This window comes from Myotis nattereri (assembly GCF_964212035.1).
Source record: "Myotis nattereri genome assembly, chromosome: 15".
Lineage (NCBI taxonomy): Eukaryota > Metazoa > Chordata > Mammalia > Chiroptera > Vespertilionidae > Myotis > Myotis nattereri.
This window is the reverse complement of record NC_138090.1, coordinates 31,650,059-31,665,940: the sequence shown is the minus strand read 5'-3', so window position 1 is coordinate 31,665,940 and position 15,882 is coordinate 31,650,059.

Sequence of the window (15,882 nt, the reverse complement as noted above, 5' to 3'; positions counted from 1 at the left end):
GGCTGCTGGCCCCAGGCCTCTGACCCCGTCCCTGTGGGCTCCTCTCCGGGCTCATCCTTCTCTCCAGCTGCAGTCCTCCCAGCAGCCCCTCAGGCTGTTCCCTGCCAGCAGCACCCGGGCCCGCAGGGCAGTGGCTCTCCACGTAGGCCTGGTGCCCGACATGAGCAGGAAGCACAAAAGCAGCCCCCAAGACTGCTTCCGCTACTCAGCACATGGAAAGGGTTTCCAGAAAGGTGAAGCTGTGGCTGTCGAGGGGGACAGTGGGGCCCTCTCTGGGGTCCTCCAGGTCTCAATCAGTGTAAGCCTCATCTGGGTCCCTGGGAGAACAGCCTTAAGCACCACGTCCCGCCCCCAAATGACTGTGTGGCTGCCACTCTGTTTGAAGTGACCATTGAAGTGGCCCTGGGGACACAGGACAAGGGGCCTGGCAGATACCTTTGCACAGGTCTGAGGGGAAAAGAGAGGTGAGACAGTAAGGAAAGCAGCCTTTGGTCCAGCAGAAACCAGCCCTAGCCTGATGGCTCAGTTGGTTGGAGCTTCATCCCAAACCAGAAGGTGGCGGGTTCGATTTTTGGGTCAGAACGAGTACGGGAGGCAACCGAGTGATCTCTCTCTTTCGCTCTCCCTTCTTCTCTCTCTAGAAAATAAAAAACACACACAAAACAACAAAACCCACAAACCTGCCCAGCTCTCCTTCCTGGGGCCAAAGCCTGGTATGCTGACCCTCTTCATTTCCACACACAGGCAATTCCTTCTCCTTGGGCCTGTACTATAGGGAGGGAGACATGAACTTGGGAGTCTGAATCCAACTGGGTGACTTGGGCTTAACCTCTTGCAGCCTCAGTATCCTCCCTGTGATGTGAGAACAACGATAGTACCAAGCTGAAGGGCTTGCTGGGAGAATCAGCGTGACAGCTTATGCAGGGAACTTGGCCCAGCCTAGTGTACGTGCTCTTGAAACAAGATAGTTGGCTTCCTCTTCCAACTGACCTTCCAGGAGCCTCCACTGGGGCTGTGGTTACACACTCACCCCGATTCCAGGCGCTGTTGGCCCAGCACCCACCACAGGAGGCAAACAGGAGCTGGGAAAGTGAGTGAGAGGGAGACCCCTTCTGTGGCCCCTGGACTCAAGATTTGGGGCTTAAAACCAAGATAAACATGTACATACACATGAAGGGGGGGGGGGAGATGTAAAGTTGCCTAACATTTAAAGATAAAACACAAGACTTCGGAGAAATCGCGTGCTTGCTTTGGTCCATGCCCCTAGGCTGGGGTGAAGCTCTGTCCTCAGGCGCCTTTGTCCTCAGGCGCATGGGGTAGATGCAATCACAGGTTGGCGCCCTGGGCAAAGAGGAGCCCTGAGGGCATCGAGGGTCTGCTGGTAAATTCTTTTCATTTTTTTAAATTGTGAAACTCTACTATGTTTTTAAAGTATTTTCAAATTTTAATAAATAATACATGATCATTGTTAAACACACACACAGTAAAATGTAAGAAGGGGAAACAAAATTCCTGTCTTCCCAGAGAGAAATGTCAATGATTTGGTGTTTGTCCAGTCTTCTTCCTATTCATGAACACACAGCTGTGCAGCACACACAGACACTCAAGGCACAGACTCACACAGGTATGCGCACACAAACACACACACACAACCTCAGACACAACTGCACATACAGACTCACAGACACAGCCAGCCACAGATGCGCATACAGGTGCACAGATCCATGCACTTAGATGTACAGATACACACATGCTCCCACACAAGTGGCAGACACAGAGGGATGTGAGGACACACACATAATGTTGCACAAAATTGCAGACATGTGGCCACACATCTGAGGACAGACATGCAAGCATGCACATGTGCACATAGGTTTTAAACTATGGAATCAAATTATTGATACTGATCCACAGGCTGTCTTCCCCCTCCCATGTGTTTCAAAATATAGAAAATAATCTAACAGATAGATACCCACCCACCCACTGCCAGAACATACAAATATTAATAATTTGAAATAAAATGACATGATACAGATCAGTTTAAACCCCTTCCTTCTTCCCCCTGTAATGGCTAACCAGAAGCTATAACATTCCTGAATACATTTTTATACTTTTAAAAAATATATATATTTTACTGATTTTTTACAGAGAGGAAGGGAGAGAGATAGCTAGAAACATCGATGAGAGAGAAACATCGATCAGCTGCCTCCTGCACACCTCCTACTGGGGATGTGCCCGCAACCAAGGCACATGCCCTTGACCGGAATCGAACCTGGGACCTTTCAGTCCGCAGACCGACTCTCTACCCACTGAGCCAAACCGGTTAGGGCCATTTTTATACTTTTGCAACATATGAGTGTATGTCAACAGTGGTAACATTTGTGTATGTTTTAAACTTTTATGGACACGGTGTCCAGTGCGTGTGTCCCCTCGCGCTTTGTTTTCACCACTTGCTCTTCTTGCATCCTGGGCATCCCCCGTCACTCCTTGGCCTCTGTCTCCTTCCCTGGCGCCCCTCCCCCAGCCAGGTCTGCCTATTACAGGCCAAGGGCCCCAAAGCGGCTCTCATGGTGGAACTGGGTCTTTGATGCATTTGCTGAAAGCAGTGGTTTCTGACCATGGCTGTCAGAGGGAAGGAAAGGCTCCACCTCCACCTCCCCACTCCCACCTCCCTCCTGCTGCTTTCGGAAGAGGGCCTTGCCTGGCAGGTGTTTGGGTAGGGGATGGCTACTCTTCCCCACCTCCTTCCTCTTCCTCCCTCTTCCTGCCCTCTCTCGATTCCCCTACCTCCTCCCCTCCTCCTTGCTCTTCTCGCTACCTCCTTTCCCCCTCCTCTCTTTCCTCCCTCTCCCCCCTCCCTTCTCCTCCTCTCTCCCTCCTCCTCTCTCTCCCTCCTCCTCCTTCCCCTCCCTCCATCCCCCTCCACCTCTAGGCAATGCAAGCCTCTGGCTGAAGAGCTGGAAGGTCACAAGGAAGTACAGAAAGAAAAGACATTTTGATGTATTTCAAAATACTATCTCCCTACAATTTTTTATAGTTCTGTTTTTATACTAGGTTCCCTAACCTCTTAGAATTAACTTTTGTTTATGGTTTGAGATCAGGATCTAAAAACTAATTTGTTTTTGTTTTTTTAGAAGATGGCTAGCCAGACTTCCAGGTGAATCAACTAGTAAAAATTTTATATTAAGATTTTGATTGGAATTGGAGAAGATTGAGGTCTTATTTTTGCTTTATCACAGAAGGAGTACGGGAATACATGTAAGTTGTACAAATTAAAACCTCTATTCTTTTAGTAATTAGAATTAATTACAAATTAGCCCCCCCCCCTCCCCAAGGGCAATCTCACTTTTCTAGGTTTGGTATGTGATAGGCTAAATTATTAATTCTGATTTCCCCACCCTCTGGTAGCTTAGACATCTACATCCTTGCAGTGTCTTCGTGCTCGGCAGAATGTACCTCTCCACTCCCTGACCCTGGTCTTCACGAAGGCAGTGAGGAGCTGTGGCACAAGCAGAGTCTTGAAGTCCACGCCTGTGCTGAGCTGGCCTCAGGACTCCTGCTGTCCAGGTAGGAAGAAAATGCCCAGGCGGCTGCTGACCCTCCAGGCCGAGCCCAGAGTGAGACACATGGGTTGGGGCTGCACCAGCCACCACAGACATAGAGAAATAAATGCCTGTTGTTTAGGCCACTGAAATTTTGTGTTTGTCGCACAGCAAGAGCTAACTGATACAAACTGTATCCTTGTGTCTGTGTGTATATTCCCACACAAATTACATTGGGATTATGTGAAACATTTTATTCTAAGATTAGAATTCTATAATACATAGATATTATATGAAACTAGAGGCCCGGTGCACGAAATTAATGCACTGGTGGTGGTGGTGGGGGGGGGGGGCAGCCCAGCCTGCACCCTCTCCAATCTGGAACACCTTGGGGGATGTCCTACTGCCAGACCTAGGGATCGGGCCTAAACCAGCAGTTGGACATCTCACAATTCAGGACTGCTGGCTCCCAACTGCTCTTCTGCCTGCCTGCCTGATTGCCCCTAACTGCTTCTGCCTGCCAGCCTGATCACCTCCTAACCACTCCCCTGCCAGCCTGATCAACACCTAACTTCTCCCCTGCCAGCCTGATCGCCACCAACTGCCCTCCCCTGCTGGCCTGGTTGCCCCTAACTGGCCTCCCCTGCAGGCCTGGTCCCCCCCAACTGCCCTCCCTTGCTGGCCTGATTGCCTACAACTGCCCTCCCCTGCTGGCCTGGTTGCCCCTAACTGGCCTCCCCTGAAGGCCTGGTCCCCCACAACTGCCCTCCCCTGCAGGCCTGGTCCCTCCCAACTGCCCTCCCCTGCTGGCCTGGTTGCCCTTAACTGGCCTCCCCTGAAGGCCTGGTCCCCCACAACTGCCTGCCATCTTTGACCACATGGGGGCGGCCATCTTGTGCGAAGGTGTGACAGTCAATTTGCATATTACTTCTTTATTATATAGGATTATATGTGTGTTTGTTTATTTATTACACACCTTGGCCCACCCCTAACATTTAAAGGGCTCAGATTAAAAGGAAAATTGGGAATCTACATATCTTATGTCTAAATATTTAAAAGGTATACATTAAGCTAAGAACTGTTAAATAAAATACATTTATCCTCCAACCTTAACAGCTATGCCTTCATAATGACCTGCAAGGCCGGTTCAGTTGGAATTCTCAGGTTCCTTGGAGTGAGAGGCTGAATCTGGTGGCGTGGGACGAGCTGCCCCCTTCGCTCAATTTCCTGGCTCCATTCCCCACTGTGGGGCTGGGGGCTTCCTGGGTGCCATATGCACACTTTAGCCTGCACTGCCAGGCTCTGTCCACACACCCCACAAATAGCTGTCCCCTGGTTACCCCTCAGACCTTGGGGTGCATACGTTGGTGGATGCTGTCCACTCTCTGGACAATGGCCTGGAGGAAGAGGCCCATGCAGGCCCTGGTCCTAAGCTTAGGGCTGTTTGGCAGGAAATCCTAGGGCCCCAGGTGTGTCAGGACATGCAGACCTATTTGTCTTTTATTGCTTGTCCTGGCTTCCTCTTGAATAGTTAATCTCCCTCTCAGTGGGTCCTTTCCATTGGTCCTTTTTTTTTCATTTCACTAAATTGATTGGGGTGACATTGATCAACATGAACATATAGGTTTAGGTGTAGGTTTCTATGTGACAAGATCTGTATTGCACCGTGTACCCACCACCTAAAGTCAAATCTTCTCCTGTCATGTTATATTAGGGCCCCCACTACCTTCCCTCTGGCAACCACACAATGCTGTTTGTGTTCAGTGTTACATCCCATATATGAGTGAAATCATATTGTTCATAGCTTTTTCTGACTGACTTATTTCCCTTAGCATAATGTTCCTCAAGTCCATCCAGTTGTTGCAAATGTCTCTATTTCATCCTTTCTTATGGCTGAGTAGTATTCCATTGTGTATATGTACCACATCTTCTTTGTCCAGTCCTCTATCATGGGACACTTCAGTTGTTTCCATGTCTTGGCCACCGTGAATACATGATTTTGAGGAGAGGGATTGCTGGGTAGTATGGTAGCTCTATTCTCAATTTTTTGAGGAATTGCCAGACTGCTTTCCATAGTGGTTATACCAGTCTACATTCCCACCAGCAGTGAATGAGGGTTCCCTTTTTTCCTACAACTTCTCCAAGACTTGTTACTGCTTGTTTGTTGGTAATCGCTACTCTAATGAGGTGGTATCTCATGGTAGTGTTGATTTGCATTTTTCTAATTTCCAGTGAAGTTGAACATCTTTTCATAAATCTATTGGCTGTTTGTATGTCTTCTGGGAGAGGTATATTTTTAGGTTCTTTGCCCACTTTTTGATTGGTTATTTGTTTGGTGTTGAGTTCTTTATGTATTTTGGAAATTAAACCTTTGTCGGAACTACTGTTTGCAACTATCATCTCCCATCTGGTTGACTGCCTCTTTGTGTTCTTGTCAGTTTCTTTTGCTGTGCGGAAGCTTTTTAGTTTGATATAGTCCCATTCACTTATTTTTGCTTTTACTTCCCTTGCCTTTGGGGTCAAGTTCATAAAATGTTCTCTATGACCAAGGTCCATAAGTTTGGTATGTATATTTTCTTCTATGTAACTTATTATTTGGGTCTTAGATTTAGGTCTTTGATCCATACAAAAACCTGGCAAAGATAAGACAATAAAAGAAAACTACAGACCAATATCTCTAATGAATGGATACAGATGCAAAAATCTTAAATAAATTACTAGCAAATTGAATACAACAATACATCAAAAATTATACATCACAATTAAGTGGGGTTTATTCCAAGGGCACAAGGATGATTCAACATACAGAAATCAATCAACATTATACACCACATTAACAAAAGAAAGTATAAAAATCATATGATCTTATCAATAGATGCAGAAAAAGCATTCAATAAGATCCAACATCCATTTATGATTAAAACACTCAACCAAATAGGAATAGAAGGAAAGTACCTCAACATAATAAAGCCCATCTATGACAAACCCTCAGCTAATATCATACTCAATAGTGAAAAAACTGAAAGTTTTTCCTCCAAGATCAAGAACAAGACAAGGATGTCCATCTCACCTCTCTTGTTCAACCTAGCGAGGGAGCCCTGGCCAGAGCAATAAGGCAAGAGAAAGAAATAAAAGGCGTCAAAATAGGGAAGGAAGAAGTCAAACTGTCACTTTTTGCAGACAACATGATTCTATATATAGATAACCCTAAAGACGCCATCAAAAAATCTATTAGAAACAATAAACAAATACCGTCAAGTTGCAGAATACAAAATCAATGTGCAAAAATCCATTGCCTTCTTGTATACTAACAACAAAACTTCAAGAAAAGAAATGAGAAAAAAAACCCAATTCATTTTGCAATTGAAACCAAAAGAATAAAATACCTAGGAATAAACTTAACAAAAAATGTGAAAGATCTATATACTAAAAATTCCCAGGTATAATTAAAAGAGATTGAAAAAGACACAACAAAATGGAAAAATATCCTGTGTTCATGGATTGGAAGAATCAACATAGTTAAAACGGCCATATTACCCAAAGCAATATACAGATTTAATGCAATCCCCTTCAAAATACCAATGTCATTTTTTAAAGAAATTATCAGATTTTTATGGAACCACAAAAGACCCTGAATACTCAAAGCAATCCCGAGAAAAAAGAATGAAGCTGGAGGTATCATGCTACCTGCCTTCAAATTATACTACAGAGCTATGATAATCAAAGCAGCATGGTATTGGCAGAGAAACAGACACACAGGCCAATGGAACAGAATAGAGAGCCTAGTTATAAAACCACATGTATATGGGCAGATAATTTCAACATTGGAGCCAGAAACATACAATAGAGTAAAGAGAGTCTCTTCAATAAATGGTTCTGGGAAAACTGGAAAGTCACATGCAAACGAATAAAACTGGATTACAGTTTGTATCCATTGCTTTATACACACTCAAGTTATCTCCCACTAAAAACAACAAACAAAACTGTTCCAGATATGCCCTTCCAGCCTCTTCCCTGCCTCCCTCCACCTGTCCCAGCTGACATGTCCTACTTGCCTCCCGCTCCTCCCTAACCAATTCCAGTCACCTTCTGACCTTGAGTCCCTTAAGGCCCCCAAACACTCAGGTCAGCAAGGACCCATATCATCTCATCCAGAGGCTCTCTCAGCCCTCATGTTACTGGGCCCCTCAGCCGCATTGGGCTCAGCCAGGCTCTCCTCTTTCCTCAATGCCCAGATCTCTTCCTTGGTGGGCTCCATGGCAGCACTGTCCTTTCATGCCTCCCTGAAGTTAGCAAGGCCATGCTACTTGCTTTGCCAGCAACATGTGAGACCGAATCTGAGAAGCCAGTGTGCCATTCTCAGCCTGGACAACTGTAGAAGCGGTTTTTGAGGTGGAGCCTCCATCCACCGGATTCCCAAGGGACCATGAGCGGGGACCCACGCTGGACTTGTACAGTGAGGTTAACCTTTGTCGTTTTAGGACTTTGCATGTAGGGATATCAGTTTCTGCAGAGTGCCCTTGCCTGCACTCCCGTCTCCAGAGCAGAACTCACACCCATTGCTTTCCCCTCCTACCCAGCCCACTGCTTCTTGGCTTTGTCCGCTGGCTCCTTCCTTTACCTGACCATCCCCAGGCTTCCTCGTTCTCTTCTCACACTTTCTCAGGCAGTAGTCTCCTGCAGCTGTGTAGGGCTAATGACTCACAGACTTCCACCTCCTTCCACCTCCAGATCCCACCTCCCACTTGATGCCTCCCCTAGGATGCCTCAGAGATTCCTCAGACTCAACATGCCATGACTCAGACTCAGGATCTTGCCCCTCCTACCCTGGCCTCCTCCAGTGTCCCCATCTCACCCTGCCACTCCGTTGTGCAAACTGGAACCTGGGAGTCGTCCAGGAATCGCCCCCTTCCTGATCCTCTTCTCCTTTTCCCTCTCCAGTCCATCACCGAGACCTGTCCATTTCTCCTCAGACCCGCCCGCACGTCTCCATCATCACGGCCGCTCTGGTCCAGCTACCATCATCTCTCACCCGGATGGCTGCAGCAGCTGTCCTTCCACTGTCAGTCTTGCCCTTACAATCTATTTTCCCCATGGCAGCCAGGGCATCTTTTCACAAGAGTATGTGACGGCTTGCTGAAAGCCTTGCTCTAAGGTGAAATAACCCATCCCGGGTGGTGCACGCGGACTGGCCCACCTCTGCCCTCGCTCCCCTCACAGCTCCCTCCTTCTCTACTGCAGGTTGGGCTCCCTGGGAAGCTGGCTCTGAGGTGGACATTATTGCAGGAGCTTTATTAGGGGGTGCTTTCTTGCATCAACATTTGTGGAGGGGAGGAGCGGGCAGAGGGAGAAGTTGAGCTCTCACACAGTCTCAACAGAGGCCTCAGTGACCCATTGCAGACTCACATGCGGCGCCTCCGTGTGACCCGACTGATGGCTGGATGTGCCATTGGATGCAGGGTGTGACCTTGGGCGAGATGGAACTCTTCACCTGAGGCATTTGTGAAGGGGGTGATGGAAGCTGGGGGGCACGCCCTCCATTACTGACGGGGATCTGGGTGGGGCATCACCCTTTGCATGGACCCACTTCTCATATACATTCAGAGAGCAGCTCCTCGGGATTCTGGTGTGCCGTGGGGGAGCTTAGAAGAGGGTGGTTAGTGGGGTAAACTACAGCCACCCCATCCCCCCCCCCCTGCAGTTGAGCTTGAGGCTACATCTGATGTTCCTCTTCTCTCAGAATTCCCCTCGCCCTCATCTCACACCTGCCCTGGCCTCAGTGGCTCTCCTGGTGGAGGAACCAGACCCTCGTCCCTGAGGCTCTGAGACTCTGGCCCACAAGACCTTCTCGGGCCAGAGTTGCTACACTTGTCCACTAGGGTCAAAATTGGGCCAAGGGGTACCAAGAAGCACCCAAGGGGATTAACCAGGCACCAAATACACTTTGCCCTGCCCCCATTCTATAACAGAAATGTTACTTCTTTCTCATAATCAGGCCCATTATCTCTGCCAAGACGGAGGCTGTCTTGCTGGCTGGCACCTTGGCGTGAGGAGCCTGAGTGCCCAGGCAGCGTCCCAGCACGTAGTCCATGAAAGCCTCGCTGTGTTCCTTGGCAGAGCTTTCCTTGTTGGAATGTCTGCACGCTGAGTGCCAGGGAAGCACACATTCCCCGAGTGGGTGGCTAGGAGTGATGGCGAACAGGTCCCTGACTTCCAGGCCTCGGCTCCCATACCCGTCTTACCCACGACACAGCGTATTGGTTTCCCTGTGCTGCTGCAACAAATTACAACAAACTTGGTGAGTTAACACAACACAACGTTATTATCTTATAGTTCAGGAGGTCAGAAGTCCAAAATGGGTCTCACTGGGCTTAAAGTCAAGGTGTAGGCAAGGATGGCTTCCTCCTACAGGCCCCCCGGGGGCAGTCCATTCCCAGCTCCCAGGGGCTGGCCGCACGCCTTGCCTCAGGGCCCCTTCCACCTTCCCAGCCAGCAATGGCCACATGCATCTCTCACATGCATCACTCTGGTGCTCTCCTGCCCCGCTCTTTCACTTGTGTTGGGCCCTCTCAGATAATTTAGGATGATCTCTCCATCTCGGGATCCTTAACTTGATCACATCTGCAAAGTGCCTTTTGCCATGTACGGGAACATAGTCACAGGTTCTTAGAATGAGGACATCTTGGGGAGAAGGGCTCTTCATTTTGCCTACCTCACATGGGTAGACCTGACCTACTGTTGATTTAAAGTGCACATTTTGCTCGGAGAATGGTACCCCATCTTTGCAAAATACCGCCCGCAAGCTGGCACTTTAGTGGTGCTTCCATCAGGTCCTCATCAGATTGGCAGATTTGGGGTGACACAGTGAGTGACATGGCCAGTGCATTTTATGGTCATGTGCCCCCCCCCCCTTTGCTACCGAGTGACTCCCTCTGTCTGACACAATGTTCCGTGGTGCTGGAGCGTCAGCTACTCTGCAAGTCCTTGGATAGTGGTCTGGTTTGGGCTCTGTGGGCAGGGAAAGCAAACCTGTGCCCAGAATAAGTGTATACCCCTGACAGAATGAATGATTACTCCTTCCAGGATGAGAGGCATCACCCCAGGGTGGTTAACTTGCCACTAGGCGCCTGGCTGGTGTCCTCGGGAATGGCGCCGTGCCTGGGACTTAGCGTTGAGCTCTGTGGCTGGAGGGCTGTACACTCAGCAGTCGCAGTAGCTGTCGCCGTGGTGAGTGAGAGCCATGCTGTTAGTTAGACCTCTGCGCGGCCTCTGACCCTGCCACCGTGGCGACTTCCTTCATGTCCCCTTTGTGCCAGCAGTGAAGAGACCAATGGCTGAAGCTGGTGGATGTCACTTGGCCAAGTCATTCTGTTGACCTGGCTGTTTAGTGTGTCTTGATGATGGACGTTTTCCAATGAGTGTTAACATAGGAGGCAGCGAGCTTCACTCTCTGTGCCAAGACCCATCCGCATGACTGCCCAACAGCCTCGTCCTGTCTTCTAATCAGTCTCCTTCCAGGCCCCTGACCGCTTCTCTTCCACCAGAGTGGATGGCCAGGTACGTTTCCCACCATCTCTCAAGTCCGTCTCTGATTTGGGCTGCAGTGCAGACACCGTCCAGTTTTTACTTGCTCCCACGTACCAAGCCAATACTTCTGTGAACCAAGTTCTGGCTTTTTCCCTGTTATCAGCTGTTGTACCTCCCATCACGTGGCCCTAGGAGTCCAGGGAGAGACTTGGTGCAGCAGTGGTGGATAACTGGGAGTCTAGGCTACCTGCTCACACAGCTTGTTTGTGGCCTCTTGTCCTGCTCACACTGGGTCCTGGATGTACCACTTCTGTCTTCTGGATGGATGCTCCTGGGTCCTAGGACCTTCTGACAGAACTCAGCTCATGATGGGTAGTGCTATGATCTCAATGCTTGTACCCCCCCCACCCCTCCGCAATTTATAGGTTGAAATCCTAACCCACACAGGTAACAGTAATAGGAAGTGGGGCCTTTAAGAGGTGCATAAGTCATAAGGGTGAGCCCTTATGAATGGGATTAGCGCTTTACAAAAGGGGCTCCATAGAGACCCCTAGGCTCTTCCATCCTGTGAGGATACTGCAAGAAGGAACCGGCTATGATCCAGAGAGAGGGCCTTTACCTAGCTGTGCTAGCGCCATGATCTGGGACTTCCCAGCCTTGAAAACCGTGAGAAATAAACACTTGTTGTTACTAAACTCCTCAGTTTACGGTCTTTGTTATGGCGGCCAGAGAGGACTGAGAGAGGCAGTGAATGGGTGCCTCTGCACGTGGTGTCCCATGGCCATGGTCAGGTAGTCTGTACCAGGGCTCGTAGCATGCCGGGAGCTGCTTGTCAAAAGGCTCATCGTTTCCACAGGGCATGGCCTTGTGACAGAACCTTAAGAGTCTTGCCAAAAACTCTACGTGGTGTCTTTTCCCAAAACTGATACCTCCAATGCCATAGGGTCCTCGGGGTCACATAGCCCAAGGTAGCACCTCGAACCACAGCCTGGACCTGCTGCCACGCCCTCTCCATCTCTGAGCTGGCTGGCGGCTGGGAGTGTTCCATGGCCCCCGGTAAGTGGTTTGGAGCATTCCTACATGAGCACGATGCCTCCAGACCTGAGGCCTGCCAGACACGGCTTCCTTCTCCAAGGGGGCAGGTGTGAGATGCCAGGATCTGTCCTTTACTGTGGCTGCTCCGGCCCGCTGCAGCTCCTCAACGTGTTTCTGATACGACAGGCTACGTCACTGGCTTGCCCTCCACCCTCTGCAGTGCCTGGGTCTTCCGAAGGCCCACGTCTTGCTCATTCATTCTGATTGCGTGAGGTTATTGATATATGACCAATATGATATTCTACAGGATATCCAGCCAATCCAGGTCTTCTTGGTGAACTACTAAGTAAGTCTATTTGAATTACATGTGCTTTGGGTTTCAGGTTCATCCTGGGAGCTTACCTCTCCTTCAGCCACTGGGTGCCTGGTCTGAAAACTGGCTCAAAGTTCATAAACTGGGCAAGGAATCACAATTATTCTTTTATTGGGAGGATTGCCTCAGATCTGCTATGAGAGTCTCTTCTACCTTCTCTGACCTACAGATGCGATCTGGCACCTACCCTCTTAGTGACACTGGGTGTGGTAACTGGTGTGTCTGCAGACCCTCCTGAAGTCCATGCTCCTCTTCCATTTCTTCCTGGCCTTACGTGCACATTCAGTTCAGCACGTCCACCATCTAACACAACAATTCCGGCATTTCTAAAAGCACGGGCCGTTGCTTTCCCCATGCTTCTAGAACCCATCCTAGCAGCATGTTTGCACCATCGCCTGTAGTCTTTGCTAGCATACTGAAGGCCCTGCCCCTGGAAAGCGCTCTCATATCAATAAGCTTACCAACCCATTTCAACCTGATGTGCCTGCCCAGCACATTCCCTGCCTGACCTGGGACCAAGCACCTTCAGAATCCGTCCCACCTGTGCTCTCCTGGCCCTGCTGGTTCCCGAGAGCCCTTTGGGCTGAGGTTCCTTTCTTGTCCTATCAGGTGCAGCCCTTCCTTACCCCAGCTGTGCTGTGGTCCAGTGGCCAGAAGGGGAGGTGGGGGCAGGTCCTGGAGGGGCTGCACACTGTCTTACAGAGCAGAGACCTCCCACTTCTTCAAGGAATGGGGGCCATTAACCCTCAGTAGGGGAGAAGGGCCACCTCGGTAGGCTCAGAGGGTTCAAGGCAATCTAGGGATTTACAGCTTGGGGTGCATCAACTCAGACGTCCCACTGGAAACGTCAGGGTGTCACTTTCCCCACCAGAGCATGACCTTGGCTCAGCTGACCTGTATAGGCTGAGTTTGGCCTTCTTTGGAACTTGGTTGGTCCCGGGTCCTAGCTGTGTCCGCCTTCCGCTACAGGATGGGAGGAGGTCATGAGCAGTGGACATCTAATTCTGCTGATTTGCTTTCCCTGGTAGCCCTCAAGCACCTGCATGCATTGCCCTCAGCACTGCATCTCCTTGCATGGGCAAACCATCCCAGGCCACCAAAGGCGCAAGTGTGAGCAACTGCGGTCACCTTGTGCCAGGGGCTACCTGTGCCCACCTGCAGCGGTGGCTGGCAGAGATGGGTGAACCTGCTCCAGGGTCCTGCCCTGCACCTGCCTCCTCAGACTCCCTGGCACACAGGGCTGTAGGTGGGGCTCCCTGGGGCGCAGAACTCATGAACATGCAAGGAGTTGTTAGGGAGTCTCCCAGGACCTACACTTGCGGAATGGAAGGGAGGAAAGCAGGATTAGGCAGGGGAAGAAGTTGGGCTGTGACGGTATATCAGGTTCCAGCTACAACACAAAACAACACTAATTTACTCTCTTGCTCTCCTGGAGTCCAGAAGCCTAACATGGGCGGATTCCCTCCGGAGGCCCTAGGAAAACATGTTTCCTTGCCTCTGCGAGTTCCCAAAGCTTCCTGCTTTCCTTGGCCCGTAGATCCTTTCGTCCATCACTCTGACCTCTGTGTCCATGGTCCCCTCTCCTCTCTGACTGACCCCCTCCTTTCATAAGGACTCCTGTGGTGACATGTGCCCATCTGGATACCCAGGATAATCCCCACCTGAAGATCCTTAATCACATGGGAAAAGTCCCCTTTGACGCGTACACTAACATATTCATACGTTCTTAGAAGTAAGAGGAGGGCATCTGTAGGGGTCATTGTTCTTTCTACACATGCGGCTTTGAAGCCCTTCAGAACTGTTGGGAGAGGCCACTGGCTGTGCTGTGACCGTGAGTGAGCCACTGTCTTTAGCCAGGGCAATCCCTGAAGAGGGCGGTGGCAGAGATCTGTGCCAGCAGCACTCCAGTGCCTGCAAACCCCTCTTTCCGGAAGGGGGTCTGGGTGGTGCCTCATGGCTCCCACTACATCCCCTCTGCTCCAGCCCGGCGACCTTCCTCCACCCCTCACCTGGCCATACAACCTTTCACCGCAGGACATTTGCACATGCTCTTCCCTCAACCTCACTGTCCTCCTGATGCTGAGCCCTGGTTCCGGGCTGGAAACACACACGCACACACACACACACACATACACACACACGTGCAGCACGCCATCACCACATGTCCTCAGTGCCTAGCACAACACCTGCCGCGTATGGCCACTCAGAAAATGAGAAGTGGATGCAAGCTCTGGCCTCCCTGCCTCGATATGGACCTTTTTGGGTGTGGAACTGTGATCACTACTTCCCTTCAGCGGTTCCCATCGCTTTTAGCACCAGATCCAAGCTCCTTATCGTGGCCTACAAGGTCCTACTTGGCCCGGCATCTGTTGTCCAGCAGCCTGCACATATCTGCTGCCAGTCCACACTGTGTGCACGTTGCCCGGGCTCCAGCCCGTTCCAACTCAGGGATGGCCCTGAGTCATGTCTTTGGAGCCAGCCTTACAAAGTCACATGCCCTTGCTCCCTCAAATACCCAGTTGGGGTCTGTGCTCCCCGGGCCAGGGCCCTCAGCCCCACCCTGAGCCCCACCTGGTTCCCATCCCCCCTTGGTTAGGTTAGGACCCCATTAGGCAGCAAAGCTGATTGCAATTCCATGGAGAGCCCAACCCCTGAAAAATGATGGTGGGCCCCTGTCCCATGTCATTAATTCTCCTGTGACTGAGGCCTTTCCCCCAGGGTGGGCATAGGGCCAGGGTGACTGATTGCACCTGTTCCGCCTGCGAGGACTTTGGCCAGTGGGAGGCTGGGGCGGCAGTTCCCTAGTGAAATGCTGCATGGAGATTAATGACCCCTGAGCTGGGGGCTCTGGGTGCGAGAGGCCTGCGCGAAGGCGGGCTGAGCCCGCGGGGCCTGAGCCCCATGCCCCGCCTGCTCTGCCCGGCCCCTCCGAGGAGCAGGGCTGCAGGTGCTGCACCTTTGCCAGGTTCCCTGGATCTCCCAGAATCGGTTGCCTCAGCCTCATGCCTGAAACCTCAAACACAAATAATTTTCAATTTGCCTGGGAGTTTCAATCGCACAATCCAATGTTAAATAATAGATTAAATGCCTCAGGGAGAGAAACAGGATTTAAGAAGAAGAAATAAATAAAAGGAAAAGTAAAATTCAGCACATCGGCTCGGCGAGTAAGAATGTAGCTTTCCCTCCTGGCCTGCATTCGCCCACCCTGCCCCACCCTGCCCCATCCTGCCCAGCCGGGTTCTCTTCCCCAGGCCTGTGGGAGTTACCCCTTGGGCAGCTGGGTCTCCCAGGAGCAGGTTCCAGGCATTGGCAGCCCTGGGCTCCACCCCCACCCTCCTGCTCCAGCCTCTGCACCGAAGGGAGAGGCCTGGCTTGTAGCCCTGGCAACCACCACTGACCCAGGTT